Source organism: Salvelinus alpinus, chromosome 4 (genome assembly GCF_045679555.1).
Source record: "Salvelinus alpinus chromosome 4, SLU_Salpinus.1, whole genome shotgun sequence".
NCBI lineage: Eukaryota > Metazoa > Chordata > Actinopteri > Salmoniformes > Salmonidae > Salvelinus > Salvelinus alpinus.
In genome coordinates this window covers 49,716,299-49,730,712 of record NC_092089.1, presented here as the reverse complement: position 1 = coordinate 49,730,712, position 14,414 = coordinate 49,716,299, and positions in this window count along the sequence as shown.

Sequence of the window (14,414 nt, the reverse complement as noted above, 5' to 3'; positions counted from 1 at the left end):
CAACTATATAGACACTCAATCATTATGTTACTTTTTAATAGGACGTTTACAAACATATATTTTGATAAAAATAATTGAAAGGTGTGTCTCATTATGGTAAGTGGTGAAATAAGTATAGCCAGTTACAATTGTAATGGCTTAGCAGATAATAAGAAAAGACGATCAGTATTTACCTGGCTAAAAGAGAAGGATTATAATATCTACTGTTTACAGGAAACCCATTCAACAGTTTTAGATGAAGTTTTGTGGAAAAAGAACTGGGGGGGCGAAATATATTTCTCCCATGGGCAAAGAAATTCAAAAGGGGTGATGGTTTTAATTAATAATAACTTTGATCCAAATGTGCAACTTGTCCAAACAGATCCTCAAGGTAGATGGATTATTTTAAATATGTTATTGGACAATAAACATATATGGCTTATTAACCTATACGGTCCGAATAATGATGATCCAAGCTTCTTTGACAATATATATAAGAATGTATCAACTCTACAAGCAACACTAGACTCTATTATTATAGTGGGAGATTTTAATACGGTCTTAAATACCTCTATGGACCGGAAAGGAAATCACACTACAAACTATCACCCTCAGGCACTTAAGGAAATCAGGAATGTCATGGATATATTGGAATTAGTGGATATATGGAGACTTAAATACCCTGACCTAGTGAGATATACATGGCGGAGGCTTAATCAAGCTAGTCGCCTTGACTACTTTCTTATATCATTCTCTCTGGCACCAAAAGTTAAAAAGTGTTTGATAGGGGACAGAATGCGGTCGGACCATCACATAATTGGCATATATATTACCCTTACAGAATTTCCACGTGGGCGAGGATATTGGAAATTTAATCAAAGCCTACTAGATGATAAATTGTTTAGAACTAGGACAGAAGAATTTATAACTGACTTTTTTAGACATAACATAGGTACAGCAGATCCCCATATTGTATGGGACACTTTTAAGTGTGCCTTTAGAGGCCATGCAATTCAGTACTCATCTATAAAACAAAAGCAATTTCGATCAAAAGAGTCCATATTAACAAAGGAAATTGAAGGACTAACAGTACAGTTAGATAACAATAAAAACGGTACCATAGAGGCACAGAATAAGTTAGAGGAAAAACAAAAAGAAATGGAGGAACTTATTCAAGAAAGATCCAGTGTAATATATTACAAAAATAAAGCTAACTGGATGGAATATGGGGAAAAATGCACCAAATTCTTTTTCAATCTTCAATATAGAAATGCTACCAAAAAAACCGTATTAAAACTTGTTACAAATGATGGAGTCACGCATGATTCACCAAATGATATTTTGAAAGAGGAAGTAAAGTACTTTAAGAATATATTTTCGTTTCAGGCTCCTCCATCTCCACTAACTGAAACTAATTGTATGGATTTTTTCCCTAATAATAATGTAAAATTAACATCTGTACAGAAAGACTCATGTGAAGGCCTAATTACAGAGGAGGAACTACTTGATGCAATTGGGGCCTTTAAGGATGGGAAAACTCCAGGACTGGATGGCATACCAGTGGAAGTATACAAACATTTTTTTTATATACTCAAAGGACCACTATTAGCTTGTTTTAACCACTCCTATATAAATGATAGATTATCAGACACGCAACAAGAAGGTGTGATATCATTATTACTGAAACAGGACCCAAGTGGTATATATAAAGATCCAGTCCATTAAAAAAATTGGAGACCTCTTACACTTCAGTGTTGTGATGCAAAAATCCTAGCAAAATGCTTGGCGCATAGAATAAAAAAAGTTTTGTCAGATATTATTCATCCTAATCAGACAGGTTTTTTACATGGACGATACATTGGAGATAATATAAGGCAAGTACTGGAAACAATAGAACACTATGAAATATCGGGGACACCAGGCCTGGTTTTCATAGCTGATTTTGAAAAGGCTTTTGATAAAGTACGACTGGAGTTTATATATAAATGCCTAGAATATTTCAATTTTGGGGAATCTCTTATAAAATGGGTAAAAATTATGTATAGTAACCCTAGGTGTAAAATAGTAAATAATGGCTACATCTCAGAAAGTTTTAAACTATCTAGAGGAGTAAAACTAGGTTGTCCACTATCGGCATATCTATTTATTATTGCCATCGAAATGTTAGCTGTTAAAATTAGATCAAACATTAATATTAAGGGATTAGAAATCCAGGGCCTAAAAACTAAGGTGTCATTGTACGCTGATGATTCATGTTTTCTTTTAAAACCACAACTAGAATCTCTCCACGGCCTCTTAGAGGATCTAGATACATTTGCTATCCTCTCTGGATTAAAACCAAATTATGATAAATGTACCATATTACGTATTGGATCACTAAAAAATACACATTTTACATTGCCATGTAGTTTACCAATTAAATGGTCTGACGGTGATGTGGACATACTCGGTATACAAATCCCAAAAGAAAGAAATGATCTCACTCCAATAAATTTTTATAGAAAGTTAGCAAAAATAGATAAGATCTTGCTACCATGGAAAGGAAAATACCTGTCTATTTGTGGGAAAATCACCCTGATTAACTCTTTAATCATATCACAGTTTACCTATTTGCTTATGGTTTTGCCTACACCTAGTGACCTGCTTTTTAAATTATATGAACAAAAAATATTCAATTTTATTTGGAACGGCAAGCCAGATAAAATTAAAAGGGCCTATTTATATAACGAATATGAATTCGGAGGGCAGAAATTATTAAATATTAAAGCATTAGACCTCTCACTAAAGGCATCAGTCATACAAAAGTTATACTTAAATCCAAACTGGTTCTCTAGTAGATTGGTACGAATGTCTCATCCTATGTTCAAGAAGGGCCTTTTTCCCTTTATTCAGATTACACCTGCTCACTTTCGGTTGCTTGAAAAGGAAATAATCTCCAAAATATCTTTATTTTTTAAACAAGCCTTAGAAAGTTGGTTGCAATTTCAGTTTAATCCACCTGAAAGGACGGAACAAATAGTACAACAAATATTGTGGTTAAATTCAAATATAGTAATTGATAAAAAAACTGTATTTATCGAAGAAATGTTTAAAAAAGGTATAATTTTTGTGAATGATATCATAAATAGGACTGGTGGAGTAATGTCACACATGCAGCTAACACAGACATATGGAAATGTCTGCTCTACCCAAAATTACAACCAATTAATTGCAGCATTACCACAAAAATGGAAGAGGCAGGTGGAAGGGGATAAAAGTAAGGAACTTGTATGTCGGCCTTATATTAAAGAACATAAATGGTTAAAGAAAAGTGTGATAAATAAAAACATATACCAATTTCATTTATGGACCAAAAAACTTACAGCTGTGCCATATAAATTGCAAAATAGTTGGGAAGAGATTTTCGATGTACCCATTCCATGGCACATGGTTTATGAATTGATACGCAAAACAACGCCGGATTCAAAACTTCGAATTTTTCAATTTAAATTATTGTACAAAATTCTTGCAACTAATAGAATGTTATATATATGGGGGATACAATCTTCTCAGCTCTGTAGATTCTGCTGTGAGGAGGCAGAGTCATTAGACCATTTATTTTGGTATTGTCCGCATGTAGCTCGTTTTTGGTCACAGGTCCAGGAATGGTTGAAGAACAAACAAGAGAGAACTATTATAAAGTAGACTGTGTCTGTAAATGTGTATAAGATGTATAAATTGAAGGTAAAAACAGAAATGTTTATCAGTTTACTCCAATTGGGGGATCGGTGGTAGGGTTTGCAGGGAATAATAATAAAGGTATACTCTTTAAAAAAAAGTATGTATGTCTATGTAGGTATGTGTATGTATATATTTAAGTCATTTAGCAGACGCTCTTATCCAGAGCGACTTACAAATTGGTGCATTCACCTTATGATATCCAGTGGAACAACCACTTTACAATAGTGCATCTAACTCTTTTAAGGGGGGGGTTAGAAGGATTACTTTATCCTATCCTAGGTATTCCTTAAAGAGGTGGGGTTTCAGGTGTCCCCGGAAGGTGGTGATTGACTCCGCTGACCTGGCGTCGTGAGGGAGTTTGTTCCACCATTGGGGTGCCAGAGCAGCGAACAGTTTTGACTGGGCTGAGCGGGAACTGTACTTCCTCAGAGGTAGGGAGGCGAGCAGGCCAGAGGTGGATGAACGCAGTGCCCTTGTTTGGGTGTAGGGCCTGATCAGAGCCTGAAGGTACGGAGGTGCCGTTCCCCTCACAGCTCCGTAGGCAAGCACCATGGTCTTGTAGCGGATGCGAGCTTCAACTGGAAGCCAGTGGAGAGAGCGGAGGAGCGGGGTGACGTGAGAGAACTTGGGAAAGTTGAACACCAGACGGGCTGCGGCGTTCTGGATGAGTTGTAGGGGTTTAATGGCACAGGCAGGGAGCCCAGCCAACAGCGAGTTGCAGTAATCCAGACGGGAGATGACAAGTGCCTGGATTAGGACCTGCGCCGCTTCCTGCGTGAGGCAGGGTCGTACTCTGCGAATGTTGTAGAGCATGAACCTACAGGAACGGGTCACCGCCTTGATGTTAGTTGAGAACGACAGGGTGTTGTCCAGGATCACGCCAAGGTTCTTAGCACTCTGGGAGGAGGACACAATGGAGTTGTCAACCGTGATGGCGAGATCATGGAACGGGCAGTCCTTCCCCGGGAGGAAGAGCAGCTCCGTCTTGCCGAGGTTCAGCTTGAGGTGGTGATCCGTCATCCACACTGATATGTCTGCCAGACATGCAGAGATGCGATTCACCACCTGGTTATCAGAGGGGGGAAAGGAGAAGATTAATTGTGTGTCGTCTGCATAGCAATGATAGGAGAGACCATGTGAGGATATGACAGAGCCAAGTGACTTGGTGTATAGCGAGAATAGGAGAGGGCCTAGAACAGAGCCCTGGGGGACACCAGTGGTGAGAGCACGTGGTGCGGAGACAGATTCTCGCCACGCCACCTGGTAGGAGCGACCTGTCAGGTAGGACGCAATCCAAGCGTGGGCCGCGCCGGAGATGCCCAGCTCGGAGAGGGTGGAGAGGAGGATCTGATGGTTCACAGTATCAAAGGCAGCCGATAGGTCTAGAAGGATGAGAGCAGAGGAGAGAGAGTTAGCTTTAGCAGTGCGGAGCGCCTCCGTGACACAGAGAAGAGCAGTCTCAGTTGAATGACTAGTCTTGAAACCTGACTGATTTGGATCAAGAAGGTCATTCTGAGAGAGATAGCAGGAGAGCTGGCCAAGGACGGCACGTTCAAGAGTTTTGGAGAGAAAAGAAAGAAGGGATACTGGTCTGTAGTTGTTGACATCGGAGGGATCGAGTGTAGGTTTTTTCAGAAGGGGTGCAACTCTCGCTCTCTTGAAGACGGAAGGGACGTAGCCAGCGGTCAAGGATGAGTTGATGAGCGAGGTGAGGTAAGGGAGAAGGTCTCCGGAAATGGTCTGGAGAAGAGAGGAGGGGATAGGGTCAAGCGGGCAGGTTGTTGGGCGGCCGGCCGTCACAAGACGCGAGATTTCATCTGGAGAGAGAGGGGAGAAAGAGGTCAAAGCACAGGGTAGGGCAGTGTGAGCAGAACCAGCGGTGTCGTTTGACTTAGCAAACGAGGATCGGATGTCGTCGACCTTCTTTTCAAAATGGTTGACGAAGTCATCAGCAGAGAGGGAGGAGGGGGGAGGAGGGGGAGGAGGATTCAGGAGGGAGGAGAAGGTGGCAAAGAGCTTCCTAGGGTTAGAGGCAGATGCTTGGAATTTAGAGTGGTAGAAATTGGCTTTAGCAGCAGAGACAGAAGAGGAGAATGTAGAGAGGAGGGAGTGAAAGGATGCCAGGTCCGCAGGGAGGCGAGTTTTCCTCCATTTCCGCTCGGCTGCCCGGAGCCCTGTTCTGTGAGCTCGCAATATGTGTATATATGTGTATATGTATGCATACGTGAATGGATATATATATTTACCCAAAAAAATATGGGGGATTGGAAATGATGAAGACAATTACATTGGAAACAACATTCTTTCCGCAATATTAAGCTGATCCACCCCCCCAAAAAAAAAAAATAATAATAAATAAAATAAAAAATAAAATAAAAGTTAGACATGTTCATTATAGTCCTACTGAGAGGTGATGCAAGGCTCGCTACCTTCACTATATCCTCTAGAGACGTACAGGGCCTGTTGCGTTTACTCACATAATGTGGGAGTCAAATTGATAAATGTTGTTTATTATTATGTTTAACATCATTTCGGCATAATGGTTGGATAATTTCCATCCAACTACATAACGGGTGGGATTTTCACTACACTACAATATAAGTACACTAGGAACAGTTTATGCTTGGTTAACCTTTCCTTTTTAAAACGTCCGTTACGTATGTACACCACTTACGTCACAGTGCATCTGGTCATGTCTCATGCAGATTACAGGTTGCGCAATTGACATTAACCAGAAAATGATACGCAGTCTCGACTCCATTCAACATTAGCATTTTGATATGCTCTATAATAATGTAGTCGATATAATAGACCACTCATGGAGCACTCAAATGCCCGTGGATCCATTTTCCATTGATCGCTACAATTTTAGAATGAGTGAAGTCCACAAAGGGTTCACTACTCTTTATCCACCAAGACCTTGATTAGAACTGAGGGGAAACTTCCAGAGCCTCACTACATCTAATTAATTACGACTACATATGAAACAAAGGCTATAGTCATGCGTCCCAAATGGCACCCTATTCTCTATATAGTGCAGTGCTTTTGTCCAGAGCACAGTACACTATTTAGGAAATAGGGTTGGCATTTGGGATGTAAGTCTAGGTTTATACCTACAAAAGAGTGCACTCATCCAAATCAAACAGGAGATCAGTAGTGCCCCATTAAACTCACCATAGCAGTACAGGAGAAGCACTATGACCTTCCTAGGCCACATATCCATTGGGCTTGAGGAGTAAGAAGAGTGAGATAAAAATCCCGTTCCCACTGTCTGTACTCCTTTGTCCTGATTTCCTCAGGGAGAACCCACCATGTGATGTGTAGTAAATACGACTCCAGTCAAACAAAAAAAACAGGAATGGTCCAGGTCCAAAATCAATGAAGACACAAGGAGAGACCAAGTCCCAATCCTCCGGGTATCGGTGAGCGGCTCTGGGCTTCATAGGATATCCTATCCACGACCTGAACCATCTCTGACCAGCTTAGGGAGAGGAGCACCCATCCCCAGGTGTGCTGCAGGTGAACTTTGGAACCGTCTTATCAACTTTGTTCCTGTTTTTTTCTCCCTGTGCTCAACCTCCCTCCCACAAAGACTCTATTACTGTGTTGACTGTCCTCTTTTTCTCTCTCTCTCTCTCTCTCTCTCTCTCTCTCTCTCTCTCTCTCTCTCTCTCTCTCTCTCTCTCTCTCTCTCTCTCTCTCTCTCTCTCTCTCTCTCTCTCTCTCTCTCTCTCTCTCTCTATATTTTTCTTTCTCTTTCTCTTTTTCTCTCTCTCTCGCTCTCGCTCTCGCTCTTGTGTTCTTGTCTTTCAGGTTTTATCTGAAAATTGATCCTAAATAATTACAAAGGAGATAGAACACGCTATCTGTGAACACATCTCACCCCTCCATGGGAATAAACTGTATAACCTGTTTTCAGTTTCACCAGTATCTATTTCGGTGTTTAATGGTATTCAAACAATGTTGTGTTACATAGCTAGTGATTCAATGGCACACCTTTCTGTGCACAACCAAGGTGTGTACAGAACGTGAATTATTGTATCGGAATGAATGAAGGAGACTCCCAAGAAATATTGCTTCAATGGATCTTTGTATGATAATTATGAAATTATTATGTCTAATGCAGTCGTTCCCAAACATTTTATAGTCCCGTACCCCTTCAAACATTCCACCTCCAGCTGCGTACCCCCTCTAGCACCAGCGCACTCTCAAATGTTGTTTTTTCTCCATCATTGTAAGCCTACCACACACACACTATACGATACATTTATTAATCATAAGAATGACTGTTTTTGTCACAACCGGGCTCGTGGGAAGTGACACAGAGCTCTTATAGGACCAGTGCACAAATAATAATATAATAATTATCAATCATTTTGCTCTTTATTTGACCGTCTTACACATAAAACCTTATTTGTTCATCAAAAATTGTGAATAACTCACCACAGGTTAATGAGAAGGGTGTGCTTGAAAGTGTTGGGTTCGGATTTCTTGACTTCTGAAATCATGAAATATACTTATTCCTTTCACTGAGGGAGAGAGGCTAATTTATAACGTTTACTTGATGTCAAGATGTGTTATTGTTAGCCATCAGGGATCCTATGGGAGGAGGAAAGACAGGCTGGCACGAGTCAACATGACAGCCGTGAGTTGGGGAGGAGTGAGCACTTTGGGGCAGAGGTCAGGTCAGATGAAGTGAGGAAGAACAGGTATCACTAAGGTTCTGTCTAGCAACAGAGATGCATTGGCTGTTCAGATGTGTAGGAGGAGACTCGGCCTAGGAGAAAGGGTTAAATATCAGTGCATGTATGAATATGTCTTTTGTCGATTCAGCTGTTCAATCCTTTGGGAAGAATAAACTTGGTTTAAGCGTCCGTGGAGTTCTTACTCTGATAATTAGAACCTAACAATAGGATGCACATAACTCTGCAATGTTGGGTTGTATTGGAGAGAGTCTCAGTCTTAAATCATTTCCCACACACAGTCTGTGCCTGTATTCATGCTAGTGCGGACCGAGAATCTACTCTCACATAGGTACGTCAATGAGCTTGACGCCCTGATAAGTTCCTTTCCTGAGGATGGCTCACCTCTCACAGTTCTGGGTGACTTTAACCTCCCCACGTCTACCTTTGACTCATTCCTCTCTGCCTCCTTCTTTCCACTCCTCTCCTCTTTTGACCTCACCCTCTCACCTTCCCCTCCTACTCACAAGGCAGGCAATACGCTTGACCTCATCTTTACTAGATGCTGTTCTTCCACTAATCTCATTGCAACTCCCCTCCAAGTCTCCGACCACTACCTTGTATCCTTTTCCCTCTCGCTCTCATCCAACACTTCCCACACTGCCCCTACTCGGATGGTATCGCGCCGTCCCAACCTTCGCTCTCTCTCCCCCGCTACTCTCTCCTCTTCCATCCTATCATCTCTTCCCTCTGCTCAAACCTTCTCCAACCTATCTCCTGATTCTGCCTCCTCAACCCTCCTCTCCTCCCTTTCTGCATCCTTTGACTCTCTATGTCCCCTATCCTCCAGGCCGGCTCGGTCCTCCCCTCCTGCTCCGTGGCTCGACGTCTCATTGCGAGCTCACAGAACAGGGCTCTGGGCAGCCGAGCGGAAATGGAGGAAAACTCGCCTCCCTGCGGACCTGGCATCCTTTCACTCCCTCCTCTCTACATTCTCCTCTTCTGTCTCTGCTGCTAAAGCCACTTTCTACCACTCTAAATTCCAAGCATCTGCCTCTAACCCTAGGAAGCTCTTTGCCACCTTCTCCTCCCTCCTGAATCCTCCTCCCCCTCCTCCCCCCTCCTCCCTCTCTGCGGATGACTTCGTCAACCATTTTGAAAAGAAGGTCGACGACATCCGATCCTCGTTTGCTAAGTCAAACGACACCGCTGGTTCTGCTCACACTGCCCTACCCTGTGCTTTGACCTCTTTCTCCCCTCTCTCTCCAGATGAAATCTCGCGTCTTGTGACGGCCGGCCGCCCAACAACCTGCCTGCTTGACCCTATCCCCTCCTCTCTTCTCCAGACCATTTCCGGAGACCTTCTCCCTTACCTCACCTCGCTCATCAACTCATCCTTGACCGCTGGCTACGTCCCTTCCATCTTCAAGAGAGCGAGAGTTGCACCCCTTCTGAAAAAACCTACACTCGATCCCTCCGATGTCAACAACTACAGACCAGTATCCCTTCTTTCTTTTCTCTCCAAAACTCTTGAACGTGCCGTCCTTGGCCAGCTCTCCTGCTATCTCTCTCAGAATGACCTTCTTGATCCAAATCAGTCAGGTTTCAAGACTAGTCACTCAACTGAGACTGCTCTTCTCTGTGTCACGGAGGCGCTCCGCACTGCTAAAGCTAACTCTCTCTCCTCTGCTCTCATCCTTCTAGACCTATCGGCTGCCTTTGATACTGTGAACCATCAGATCCTCCTCTCCACCCTCTCCGAGCTGGGCATCTCCGGCGCGGCCCTCGCTTGGATTGCGTCCTACCTGACAGGTCGCTCCTACCAGGTGGCGTGGCGAGAATCTGTCTCCGCACCACGTGCTCTCACCACTGGTGTCCCCCAGGGCTCTGTTCTAGGCCCTCTCCTATTCTCGCTATACACCAAGTCACTTGGCTCTGTCATATCCTCACATGGTCTCTCCTATCATTGCTATGCAGACGACACACAATTAATCTTCTCCTTTCCCCCCTCTGATAACCAGGTGGCGAATCGCATCTCTGCATGTCTGGCAGACATATCAGTGTGGATGACGGATCACCACCTCAAGCTGAACCTCGGCAAGACGGAGCTGCTCTTCCTCCCGGGGAAGGACTGCCCGTTCCATGATCTCGCCATCACGGTTGACAACTCCATTGTGTCCTCCTCCCAGAGTGCTAAGAACCTTGGCGTAATCCTGGACAACACCCTGTCGTTCTCAACCAACATCAAGGCGGTGACCCGTTCCTGTAGGTTCATGCTCTACAACATTCGCAGAGTACGACCCTGCCTCACACAGGAAGCGGCGCAGGTCCTAATCCAGGCACTTGTCATCTCCCGTCTGGATTACTGCAACTCGCTGTTGGCTGGGCTCCCTGCCTGTGCCATTAAACCCCTACAACTCATCCAGAACGCCGCAGCCCGTCTGGTGTTCAACCTTCCCAAGTTCTCTCACGTCACCCCGCTCCTCCGCTCTCTCCACTGGCTTGCAGTTGAAGCTCGCATCCGCTACAAGACCATGGTGCTTGCCTACGGAGCTGTGAGGGGAACGGCACCTCCGTACCTTCAGGCACTGATCAGGCCCTACACCCAAACAAGGGCACTGCGTTCATCCACCTCTGGCCTGCTCGCCTCCCTACCTCTGAGGAAGTACAGTTCCCGCTCAGCCCAGTCAAAACTGTCCGCTGCTCTGGCACCCCAATGGTGGAACAAACTCCCTCACGACGCCAGGTCAGCGGAGTCAATCACCACCTTCCGGAGACACCTGAAACCCCACCTCTTTAAGGAATACCTAGGATAGGATAAAGTAATCCTTCTAACCCCCCCCCCTTAAAAGAGTTAGATGCACTATTGTAAAGTGGTTGTTCCACTGGATATCATAAGGTGAATGCACCAATTTGTAAGTCGCTCTGGATAAGAGCGTCTGCTAAATGACTTAAATGTAAATGTAATGTAAATGTACGTGATAGTAAAGGGCATCAGAGTCTTAACAGCTCAATTTGCCAAGGCAGGATACTCAGTGCAGCCCAATCCAGAAATCTGGCAGTGGCTTCTGATTCAATTAAATTTTCACAGAACCGCTTGTTGCAATATCGACTAGGCTCTCTTGTTCAGATATCGGTAAGTGGACTGGAGGCATGGCAGAAAACGGATAACGAATCCAGCTGTTTATATCATCAGTTTGAGGAAAGTACCTGCGTAATTGCGTACCCAACTCATTCAGGTGCTTCGCTATATCACATTTGACATAGTCCGTAAACTTGAGTTAATTTGCACACCAAAAAAATCATACAATGATGGAAAGACCTGTGTGTTGTCCTTGTTAATGCAGACAGAGAAGCGCTTCAACTTCTTAATCAAAGCCTACAATTTTGTCCCGCACATTGAATACCGTCCACTTTGACCTTAATGTCTCGGTAAAAATACCTGGGAAGTAGTTTAGTTTAGCTTAGTTTAGCTTGTTCCTCTACATTCTATTACAATACTAAACTCAGATTATTCAGGCGAGAAAAAACATCACCCATATAGGCCAGTCGTGTGAGAAACGTCATCATCACGCAAGCGGTCAGACAAGTTAAAAATATGGTCAGTAAAGAAAACTTTAAGCTCGTCTCTCAATTTTAAAAAACGTGTCAATACTTTGCCCCTTGATAACCTGTGCACTTCGGTATGTTGTAAAATCGTTACATGGTCGCTGCCCATATCATTGCATAGTGCAGAAAATATACAAGAGTTCAGGGTCCTTGCTTTAACAAGTTAACCATTTTCACTGTAGTGTCAAAAACGTCTTTCAAGCTGTCAGGCATTCCCTTGGCAGCAAGAGCCTCTCGGTGGATGCTGCAGTGTACCCAAGTGGCGTCGGGAGCAACTGCTTGCACGCACGTTACCACTCCACTATCTCTCTCTGTCATGGCTTTTGCGCCATCAGTACAGATACCAACATGAGCAGCAGCTACGTTTGGCTACATATGGACCGTTAAGTGGAATTCCCGCGAGAGAGTAATGTTTAATGTGATTGGACGTTAATTATTTGACTACGGTACCTGTATTTGACATTGTGTTGTTATTTCGCTGAACACTAGATTGGCAGTGAAACGAGGCTACTCAGGCAAGAAAAAAACTCACCCATATGTATAGCCCCGTTGGAAAATATAAATGAAAATGTGAAGGAAAAAAATGAAAAAAATAATAATAATCAAATTTTTAATTGGCGTACCCCCATCCCTATCATATAGACTTTGTTTTCAGATGGTAATAACATGGATCATCAAGCTATTTGATTCTCAATCCAGAGGGTATAATGCACACTGAATTATGCGTCTATTATCTATTTTATACACTGGTGTGAACAGTAGGTCAGCCATTTACAATAGGAGGAAGTAAGAAACAGGAAGAAAAACCTGCTACAGAGGTCAAGGTGTGCAATACATACATTATCTAATGCTGCGGTTATTCCATATACCCATTAGTCTAAGATGGGAACATTCAAGGCTTTATTGATTAAATCATATATGAGGGACCTTCTGTCTCCATCGACAGTAACAGAGATAACACTTGTAGGCATAAACACTGCACTCAATAAGCTTCTGTATTTTGTTTATCACAACAGCATGCTCGTTTATGTCTGTCTGAATGTCGTAGGATCATATTGGTCATAAAGACTCAAGGCTGCGTGCATAACTCTACGACAAAGAGCAAATCAACATTCAGATACAGTGACTCAGATGTAATTGGACTGGATAAAAACAGAGTGTGGACCATGGTCACTGAATTGTGTTCCCAGTGGGTGTCTGCAAGTCTAGAACACGACTCTAACCCCTCGTTTCCATTAGATATTCAAGGGTTATTTTGCATCAAAACAAAAAATATATTTGTGCAACTTCAACCCACGACCCTCGCCCTCTCTTCTGCGTATTTATGTATTTATGCCTGGGAGTGTAGCACAATAATATAAGACATTTTGCTAAGTGGAAAAATCTAATTAAATGTTATTGGTCACATATACATGGTTAGCAGATGTTATTGCGAGTGTAGCGAAATGCTTGTGCTTCTAGTTCCTACAGCTGTCACGTTCCTGACCTGTTTTCTCTTGTTTTGTATGTGTTTAGTTGGTCAGGACGTGAGCTGGGTGGGAATTCTATGTTGTGTGTCTAGTTTGTCTGTTTCTATGTCAGCCTAGTGTGGGTTCTCAATCAGAGGCAGATGGTAGTCGTTGTCTCTGATTGAGACTCATATATAGGAGGCTTGTTTTGTGTTGGGAGTTTGTGGGTGTTTGTTTCCTGTCTCTGTGTTTGTGTTCTGCACCAGATAGGTCTGTATCGGTTTTCACGGTTTGTTATTTTGTTTGTTGTTTGTAGTGTTCACTTGTTCGTTATTAAACATGTTGAACACTAGCCGCGCTGCATTTTGGTCCTCTCCTTCACCTATGGAAGAAAACCGTTACAGAAACACCCACCAAACCAGGACCAAGCAGCGTAGCAACGGGGAGCAGCAGCGGCCCAGTACACAGGACTACTGGACACAGGAGGAATGGTCTTGGGAGATCATGGACGGAAAAGGACCCTGGGGAAGGGTTGGAGAGAATCACCGCTCTCGGGAGGTGAAGGAGGCAGCCACAGCCCAGGAGCGGTGGATTGAGGAGGCAGCACGTAAGAGAGGCTGGAAGCCCGAGAGGCTCACCCAAAAATGTATTGGGGGGGGGGCTAAAGGGGAGTGTGGCGAAGCCGGGTTGGATACCTGAGCCAACTCCCCGGGCTTACCGTGGAGTGAGAGGGCGTCGTACTGGTCAGACACCGTGTTATGCGGTGGAGCGCACGGTGTCCCCAGTACGCGTGCTTAGCCCAGTGCGGGCTATTCCACCTTGCCGCACTGGTAGGGCTAGGTTGGGCATCGAGCCGGGTGTCATGAAGCCGGCCCAACATATCTGGCCTCCAGTACGTCTCCTCGGGCCGGCGTACATGGCACCAGCCTTACAGGTGGTGTCCCCGGTTCGCCTGCATAGCCCAGTGCGGGCTATT